We start from the raw sequence: 10,068 nt of genomic DNA, 5'->3' as shown, positions 1-10,068 counted from the left end.
TGAACGGATTATCACGGACAATGGCACAAATCTAAACAACAGAATGATTACTGAACTTTGCACACAGTTCAAGATCAAACATCATAATTCTTCTCCATATCGACCAAAGATGAACGGCGTGGTGGAAGCTGCCAACAAGAACATCAAGAAAATCATACAAAAAATGAAAGTAACCTACAAAGACTGGCATGAGATGTTGCCTTGTGCTCTTCATGGTTATCGCACATCTGCGCATACTTCAACAGGGGCAACTCCATTCTCCTTAGTCTATGGTATGGAGGCAGTTCTTCCAATTGAAATTCAGATTCCTTCCCTAAGGATTATGAAAGAAGCCAATCTAGACGAAGACGATTGGATTCAAACACGGTTGGACCAGATAAACTTGATTGATGAGAAAAGGCTCGCAGCTATTTGTCATGGTCAGCTATACCAAAAGCGTATGATCAAAGCCTTCAACAAAAAAGTCAAAAGTCAAGCATACCAAACTGGTGGCTTGGTTGTCAAACGCATCATCTTACCACAAGGTGATCCCAGAGGCAAATGGACTCCCACCTACGAGGGACCATTCATAATCAAGAAAATATTCTCCGGTGGCGCCATGTTGCTTACCACCATGGATGGTGAGGATTTCCCACATCCTGTGAATGCTGACATAGTCAAAAAATACTTCTCTTAAAAAGAAAAAAAAACAGCTCGCTAAGTTGAAAACCTGAAAGGGCAACTTAGGCAAAAAAATGAGCGTCTCGGTGGATTGAAAACCCGAAAGGGCGGTCCAGGCAAAAGTTAGAGACTAAACAAATACTATCCCGGTAGGCTGAAAACCTGAAAGGGCAGCCTAGGCAAAAGTTAGGGAATGAAGCATACAACTGTGTTCCGTTCAGCTGCCTACTCACCATCAAGATTCAACACCTCAAAGACACCGATCAGTCCAATCACTTTCTTCCAACAAGTGAGGGATGAGATGCTCGAAGACAGATTGGCAATAGCAGAGTTGAAACTTGACTGGATCGTTTTCACATAGCTATTTATCTTTATAAATATTTTCCAAAACTTTCTGACAGTTTCCTACTTCTAGGATTGTTGTCTCCCTGTGCTAACCAGCCTATCATGGCTCTTTTTCAAAAATCAATACAGCTTAGGCTAAAAAATCACCATTTTCACTTTTTCTGTTTAAATACGTAAGCGTCCCAATGATAATTTTGAATGAGCATGTGCATTTGAATATGACTGATGTTTACCAGGAAAAACAGGAATAGCATTCAGGAAATGTCTCAATTATCTGGACACCATCCCATCAGAAGAAAACCACCAAGAGAAACGCATTTCTCAGCAAATTCCTCAAAAAGATTTTCTCTTCAAAAGAAGTCTTATCCCCCAGCAGGGTTGTTCCAGATTACTATCTTCAGAAGGTGTGATCCCCGCACCCGGACTTGGTCAGATAGTGCATCGGAGGATTATGCATCTTCCTCATTCCCATTTGAAAGGGCATCAGAACTTCCAGCTACCTTTCATTCTCAAGAGATATTCAAAGATCCTTCAACAGGATACCAGGGTTCTCAAAGAATTTCCCCAGCCAAGGGTACTCAGACAAGACAAAAGATCTTCAACGATCCCAATATAGTCATATCCAGATGACTGGCGGAAATTTATTTTCCCAAATAGAAGCTTGACATCACATTCATACATTCATACATTCATACATCATATTCATACATCATGCATCATGCGCATATTCATACACAACATCCCATGCATATTTCTCCGGGAATATCTCACATTTACATGCATCATAAACATTGCATATCATTAACTTGATTTTTCAGGTAGACGGATATCTTCAACAAAGATGTTCTCAATCACATGCAGTGTTCACCTGAATTCCATGAACGGTTCTCTCAGATATAATCAAGCCGAAGATTCATTCTGATCACTTACCAACTCAAAAACAGACATCACATATCTAAAGCGATACCTCAGACGGTTCCAAAACGATCTAGCATCACAGATCTAAAGCGATACCTCAGACGGATCCAAAACGATCTAGCATCACAGATCAAAGTCGATACCTCAGACGGTTCCAGAACGATCTAGCATCACAGATCAAAGTCGATACCTCAGACGGTTCCAGAACGATCTAGCATCACAGATCTAAAGCGATACCTCAGACAGTTCCAGAACGATCTAACATTGCAGATCTAAAGCGATACCTCAAACGGTTCCACAATGATCAACTTCCAAAATCTAAATCGGAAAAACTTTGGACAAGTTCCGTAACGATTATCTTCCAAGACTTAAAGCGGTAACCTTGGACGGTTCCGAAACAGTCAACACAAAGACTTTCAAATCCTTCATCAAGATATAATCAATGGATTCATTTTGATGAACAAACCATCAACACATTTACCAGGTGGCATCTGAAAGCCCATCTCAAGTAATGTTTCAATCTGCCAACAACATTTCGCAGACGACATTCAAATGCAACTTCCAACATCTCTTCTGATCAAGGTAAGTTCAAATTTTCAAGGCATCTAAATATTCAATCATCTTCTACCTTCAGATTTCAGACAATCTCTTCAGGTTTAAGAAGATTGAATAGGGGCAACTGTTATACCCCAAAATTTGCCCGCATCATTTTTTAAGAAAACTCCAATCTGAAAATTAAGAGTCTCATATAATCATGGATTTTTATTTCAACAAATATCCTGACATATGAAATACTTAGTTTTTAGAATTTTTCTTATACAGTAATTTGGCTTGCAGTTGAATTTATTCTTACGCAAACGCCAAATACTGTTTATTACTTCACACATGCTATTTATTTATTTACAGATAAATAGTACTGACACAATTGGTACAGAGTTAAATCTTTTTGCAGGCGCAGAATCAGGAAACTCAGACTGTACTGGTAACAAGTAGATTATTATTATCTTTTGTTTCCCACTAATTTTTGTACTATATTCCATTATTTTCAAAAATCTTTTCAAATCTCTTTTTCAAAAATCAAATCTCTCTTTTTCCCAACACTATCTCCACTTTCTTTCAAATCTTATTTCCACTCAAATTTTCCTTTTGTACGGAATCACATCATTCCCCAACGTCTCTATCCTTCTTTCCATTCTATAAATACCTCCCATTTTCTTCCATAAAATCTCACATCAAATTCTAATTCATCTCTCAAATTTCCACTTCATAATCCATCCTTTCTTCTTCCCCGACAAAATGGCGAAGCGGTGGGAAACGTGTTTTCTTATGGTCATCACCATTGCTACGGTGATCATGTCTTTCTTCTGTCTGCATAGCCCGGAACACTGTGGACCTGGGATTCTTATGCTCCCAATCATCTACATGTTACTATTTGTAGCATGGGTTATCAATCGTCATTCTTAAAATTTGCCGTATTTCTTATTTCTCAAATGTACCGTTTATTCGTCGTACTGTTCAATATAGTATGTAATATTTGTACTGTCAGTATTAAATGTTGTACTATTTGTCATAATATTGCTTAATTACTCAGATAATATTTTATGTGTTTTCTGCCAGTCAAATATTCATTTTTCTGTGCATTAAATGATTTTCAGGGTTATTATCGGTAATTTTGCCCGCATACAGTAAATATTAGTTATTTATTATGTCTGTGTTTTTCTAACAAGTCAAGTAAATAAACTTTCATTTTTCACATAAAACATAAAACAAAAACAACAAAAAAGAAAATTAACTTTGACTGTTGATTTTTCACTCTAACTGCTACATCAATACCTGGACAGTCAGTCGACGGCCAAACTGCTGGCAGTACAATTCTCAGTGTTTTGTACCATCAATCAAATCAATCTTTCACAATTCAAAATTCCAAGATTTTTGTTCTAGAAGTCTTCTGAATATCACGCGATTAGCAGAGACTCAACACTGCACAAAAATCAGGTACGCTGAACTGTCTCCTACATAAACAGTCCCTGACTAGGGTTTTCTTGTTTTTACAGGAGAAACAAGTTTTTGAGAGCTCAAATGGATTTCATACACATCCATATATCTCAAAGTACCATCATACAAATTTTCAAACTTCAATTCACTCAGACGCACCGTCAGCAGCTCAAACAGTCAACAGACGACCCGTTTGACCAAAAAAGTCAACAGACAGTCAAAAATGAAATTTTTTGTCAAAATCCATATTTTGTCAAAGGATTCATCATTTGATCATTGGATGATCATAATTCATCAAGGAAAGATCAAAAATCAACAAAACCCTAAGATTCAAAATTAGGGTTTTTGCCTGAATAGTCAACTCAACTTTGACTGATCATAACTCTCTCATCCTTCATCCAAAAAATTCAAACCAAAGCTCATTTTGAAGGAAATTCAATTATCTTTAAAATTCCATTGATCCCATGGTCATTGCATTCACCATTTGAAAAATATGACCAAAGACATTACAGGTCATTTTCAAAGTCAACAAAAAGACACTTTTTTCAAAAGGACACACAAGGAGCATCAAAAATCATTTTGACATGAGACCAAAGAAATTGGTTAGAGGACTCTTTGAAGTTTCCAAAAAGTGCAAGATCTCCTTCATATGACAAAAAATGAGGGATTTACACCTTGTTGAAGTTGGCTAAATTTTGGGAAAATGCATGAAATCAACATTGCTCAAAAATGTATTTTTTCCAAATGGGGCCAAGTTTTCATGGTTCAAACATCTTTGCCATGTTATTATGGGCCTCCCACGACCAAGACAAGGCCCACACCTTTTTTATCCATTTTTGGCATAATTTTATCTTATTTTAAGATTAAATTAAAAGGAAAATGAATGGATAAAGAGTAGCTTAATTTCTAAGCATGACTCATCAAGGGAATCAATTAAACTCTGCCCCAAGCCAAAGTACAGCAGAAGGAGAGTTGAAAGTCAAGCCATGGTAGCTTGAATGCAAAGCCATAAGTGTTGAAAAAGTCAAGAATTCAACAAAAGCACTTAATGCTTTTAGCTTAGTTTTTAAGCACTACAATGTCTATATAAGAGCTATAGAGCTTCAGTAACAAGGGGACACGAATTAAGAACCATTCTATGCTTGTAAACACACTTGTATCAAGTTGAAATTTTGAAGGAAATTTAAAATTCGAATTTTAAATTCCAGCTTGTTTTAACATAAACTAAATATTCAAACACGTTCCTTGAACTTCACTGAACCTGTCCAGATCAATTGCAAGCATTGAAACCTCAAGAACACACGCCTAGAACCCACGGTTTGTTCAAATCGAAACCCACCAAAATATAATCATACATGCATGTATAACAAGATGTAATTGCATATTTGTGTTTGGTTTGATGCTCTGGTCGTTTCTGGAGCTGGAATTAGGTTTTCATGGACGATTGAGACATGTGCCATTTTAGGGTTTTATGACCTCGAAACGGGGTTTTTCTTTTAAGGCAAAATCAAAAGAAAATAAGGCCATGGTTGTGTTCAGTGGATCATTTACAATCGATCCATGGTCTCATATGGTATTTATATTGCATATCTTGTGATTTTCAATTTGCAGGAGCTTTAGTGACGGAAAAAACCGTGGGTAAAGGCTTTACCTACGGTTGCAGAAATTTCAAATGAAGAAGATGAAGCGTGGCAAGCTCTGGTTGGTCAGAACGCGCGCGCCAGCTTTTTTCAAATTCTTTGGATCCTGTGCTATGCTGTCCACGCTTTTGCCATGTGCCTCGTTTCAGTGACCACACGATCAATCCAGTCACTCCATCAAACGCACCAGATCATGCAACCACACCATAGACCACACTTATCCACCACACCTGATCGTATCCTTTTGAATTTTATTTCTATTTTAATTTCTATACAAAATTAATTAAAAATAGTTTTAAAAATCCAAAAAATATACAAAAAATATTTTTAGACTTCTAAAATAATATATTATTTTCTGAAATAAAAATATTTTATTTTTCTTCATAATTCCAATATTTTGCATAATTAATTAGTATATGTTTGTATATTTGCTTTTTAATTATTCTAACCAATCAAAAAATCATAAAAAAAATTGTTCTTTATGTTAAATATTGTTTATACATTATAAACTAATTTTGTACATATTTTGAATAATTTTATCTTTAAGTTTTAATTATCTGTATAATTATTTGTATAATTATGTTTTAATTAGCTTAAATCAATTTCAAATCAAATTTCAAAAATTCCAAAAAAATTAGTTTTGTTTTAAAATTAATTGACAAATATTTTGTACATATTTTAAACTTAATTTCTAGGTTTAAATCTATTTTCATCTTTTTTCTTCATTTTAATTTAATTAATCATGCATTAATTATAATTAAAATCAATCATAAAAAATCCAAAAACATGCCTTTTATTTTTCTTGCAATTTAAATTCCTAGATAAATGTATAGGATGTCAAATTCATGTAAATAGGCTAGTTTACATTTCCTGCACAATCGATGTAATAGCATAGATTTACTTTCCGCACTTTACATTTCCGCATTTTAATTTCCAGCAAATATAAACTGCGTGTATGTCAAAGATAAAATTGAACCGTTAGATCACTAACTTCAAAGATAAAATATCTGAATCCAATCACAATCACACTTGCACCTCTTAAGGTAATCCCTTCTCATCCTTTTCAAAGTCAAAAGTCAAAATTCTACTATTTTGAGTACAAAATCGAACCTTGCGTTTATATCCGGTGAAAGGATAGATTTTTAAAGGAAATAGGATAAAGACCTTACAACTCAGGGTAGACCTCCTAGTTTGCTTGCTCAAATCAAAACAAACAAAATTCTCATACACTGTTGTTTTTTCAAAACTTTTCAAAAAAGACAATACTTTGTATACATCCAAACACGGATTATTACAAAGTTAACGTTCTTTTCAAAACATCTTTCGAAAGATAAACAAGCATTTTGTATACATCCACACACGGATCATTACAAAATTCAATTTACAAAAGTATTTGAAACCACATATGAGCATTCTAAAGCAATTGAAAAGTGATCGAAAAACAAGTGAGCTAAGCAAACTTAAGAGCCCATGGATAACCATGGATACAAAGGGTGCTAACACCTTCCCTTTGTATAACCTACCCCCTTACCCAGAATTTCTTAAAGGTCTTTTTTCTGTTTCTTTTATAAACCTTTCCTTAATTGGATAAAATAAAAGGTCGGTGGCGACTCTGTGAATTTTCAAAAATGCGAAAGCATTAAGCGATAAAAAAGAGTCAGTTCACGTATCTCTCCAGAACAGAGGTATGGACCGGATTAAAAAACGGAGGTCCACACTCGTCTTATGCTCTTCAAGAAGTAGAAAAAGACCGTTTCAACTCTACAAAGAACAAGGGTGATAAATCGGGACCTTCAAATCCTTCTCGACCAGCGGTCAATGTCAATACTGAAGATAATTCTGAGAAGGATTTTCCTGAATACATAATACAAAGAGGAGTTCGTTGCTACTGGAAAGCTGTCGACGTTCCGAATGTTGTTCGCCGCTCAAAGTAATCACCTCGCTGTTATTTTGACCTCCTGCCGGGCCCAAAGCAGAGAGATGTTTTATAGGGCTTTGCTTTTAAATGTTCCGCCCAAATAACTTTGCGTATAGGGCTTTGTTTTAAAAGTTTCCCTCTTTGTCCTGCCCAAGACAAATGAGTTTGTGTTTAGGGCTTTGTTTAAAAAATGAATCATAAATAAAGTGTCATTTTGAATTCCCTACATTATATGTTTTATTTTTGCTTTTTTCTGGAAATGGTAATCCTAAAAAAACCCATAAAAAAAACTTTTTCAATAATCTGCATACACTCCTGCATTCATAAATTTTCTGAAATAAATATAAATCATATGTGCAGATTTACTATTGATAAACCCATTGAATGCAATAACCATATGCCCTCTCCCAACTTTGAGTTTCCTGTGTTCGAAGCCGAAGAAGAGGAAGAAGAGGAGATTCTGGACGAGATCTCTCGATTACTTAAGCACGAGGAAAGAGCCATTCTGCCTCACAAAGAGCCTTTAGAAAAGATCAACTTGGGTTCTGAAGAAGACAAAAAAGAAGTGACCATTGGATCGCTGCTTGATGCTAATATCAAGAGTAAGTTGACAGACCTTCTCAAAGAATATGTTTACATGTTTGCCTGGTCCTACCAAGACATGCCTGGGTTGGATACCAATATTGTTCAGTATTTCTTGCCATTGAAGCTTGAATGTCCGCCAGTTAAGCAGAAATTGCGAAGGACTCACCCTGATATGGCTAACAAGATCAAAGTGGAAGTTCAAAAATAGCTCGACGCAGGTTTTCTTGTCACCTCAGAATATCCTCAATGGTTGGCCAACATAGTGCCAGTTCCGAAGAAAGATGGCAAAGTTAGAATGTGTGTTGACTACCGTGACTTGAACAAGGCCAGTCCAAAAGATGACTTTCCATTACCATATATCGACATGCTGGTTGATAACACCGCTAAGTTCAACGTCTTTTCCTTCATGGACGGGTTCTCCGGTTATAATCAGATTAAGATGGCTCCTGAAGACATGGAGAAGACATCTTTCATCACCCTATGGGGTACATTTTGCTACAAAGTGATGTCGTTTGGATTAAAGAATGCAGGCGCAACTTACCAAAGAGCGATGACTACTCTCTTTCATGACATGATGCATAAAGAAATTGAAGTTATGTGGACGACATGATAGCCAAGTCCAGCACAGAGGAAGAACATATGGAATACCTTTTGAAGTTGTTTCAACGACTAAGGAAATATCAGCTTCGCTTGAATCCTAACAAATGTACTTTTGGGGTTAGATCCGAAAAACTCTTGGGTTTCATTGTCAGCTAAAGAGGTATTGAAGTAGATCCCGACAAAGTCAGAGCTATTCAAGAGATGCCTGCACCAAAAACTGAAAAGCAAGTAAGAGGATTTCTCGGACGATTGAACTATATCTCCAGATTTATCTCTCAAATGACTGCTACTTGTGGGCCAATTTTCAAGCTTCTCCGTAAAGATCAAGGGGTTGTATGGACTGAAGATTGCCGGAAAGCGTTCGACAGTATCAAAGAGTACCTGTCAGAACCACCAATATTGATTCCTCTAGTTGAAGGAAGACCATTAATCATGTACCTTACCGTGTTGGAAGAATCCATGGGTTGTATGCTTGGACATCAAGATGAAACCGGTAAGAAGGAGCATGCCATCTATTACTTGAGTAAGAAATTCACAGACTGTGAGTCTCGTTACTCCATGCTCGAAAAAACGTGTTGTGCTTTGGCTTGGGCTTCAAAACGTCTCCGCCAGTACATGATCAACAATACTACTTGGCTAATCTCCAAAATGGATCCGATCAAGTATGTCTTTGAAAAGCCTGCCTTAACTGGAAGGATTGCCCGATGGCAAATGCTGTTATCTGAGTATGACATCGAGTACCGTGCCCAAAAAGCGGTCAAAGGAAGCATTCTCGCCAATCACTTGGCGCATCAACCAATTAATGAATATCAATCTCTCAAGTTTGACTTTCCTGATGAAGATGTCATGTACTTGAAGATGAAAGATTATGACGAACCGTTACCTGAAGAAGGTCCTGATCCTGGATCAAGATGGGGCCTAATTTTCGATGGAGCAGTAAACGCTTTTGGAAATGGAATTGGGGCAGTCATCATCACTCCCAAGGGTACTCATATCTCGTTCTCCGCCAGATTACTATTTTATTGCACCAACAATATCGCAGAATATGAAGCTTGTATCATGGGTCTCGAAGAAGCCATTGACTTAAGGATCAAGATCCTCGACATATATGGAGATTCAGCCCTCGTGATCAACCAAATCAAAGACAAATGGGAAACTTACCACCCTGGCTTGATTCCTTACAGAGATTATGCAAGACGTCTGTTGAATTTCTTCAACAAGGTGGAATTGCATCATATACCTCGAGATCAGAATCGAATGGCAGACGCCTTGGCTACTCTATCTTCCATGTTCAAAGTCAGTCATTTGAACGATATGCCTAAAGTCAGAATTATGCGCCTTGAAAGGCCCGCCTATGTGTTTGCAACCGAAGCAGTCATCGATGATAAACCGTGGTTCCACGACCTC

Source organism: Vicia villosa, linkage group LG1, assembly GCF_029867415.1.
Source record: "Vicia villosa cultivar HV-30 ecotype Madison, WI linkage group LG1, Vvil1.0, whole genome shotgun sequence".
NCBI classification, from domain to species: Eukaryota; Viridiplantae; Streptophyta; class Magnoliopsida; order Fabales; family Fabaceae; genus Vicia; species Vicia villosa.
The sequence above is the reverse complement of the archived record's forward strand: the minus strand, read 5'-3'. Positions refer to the sequence as shown.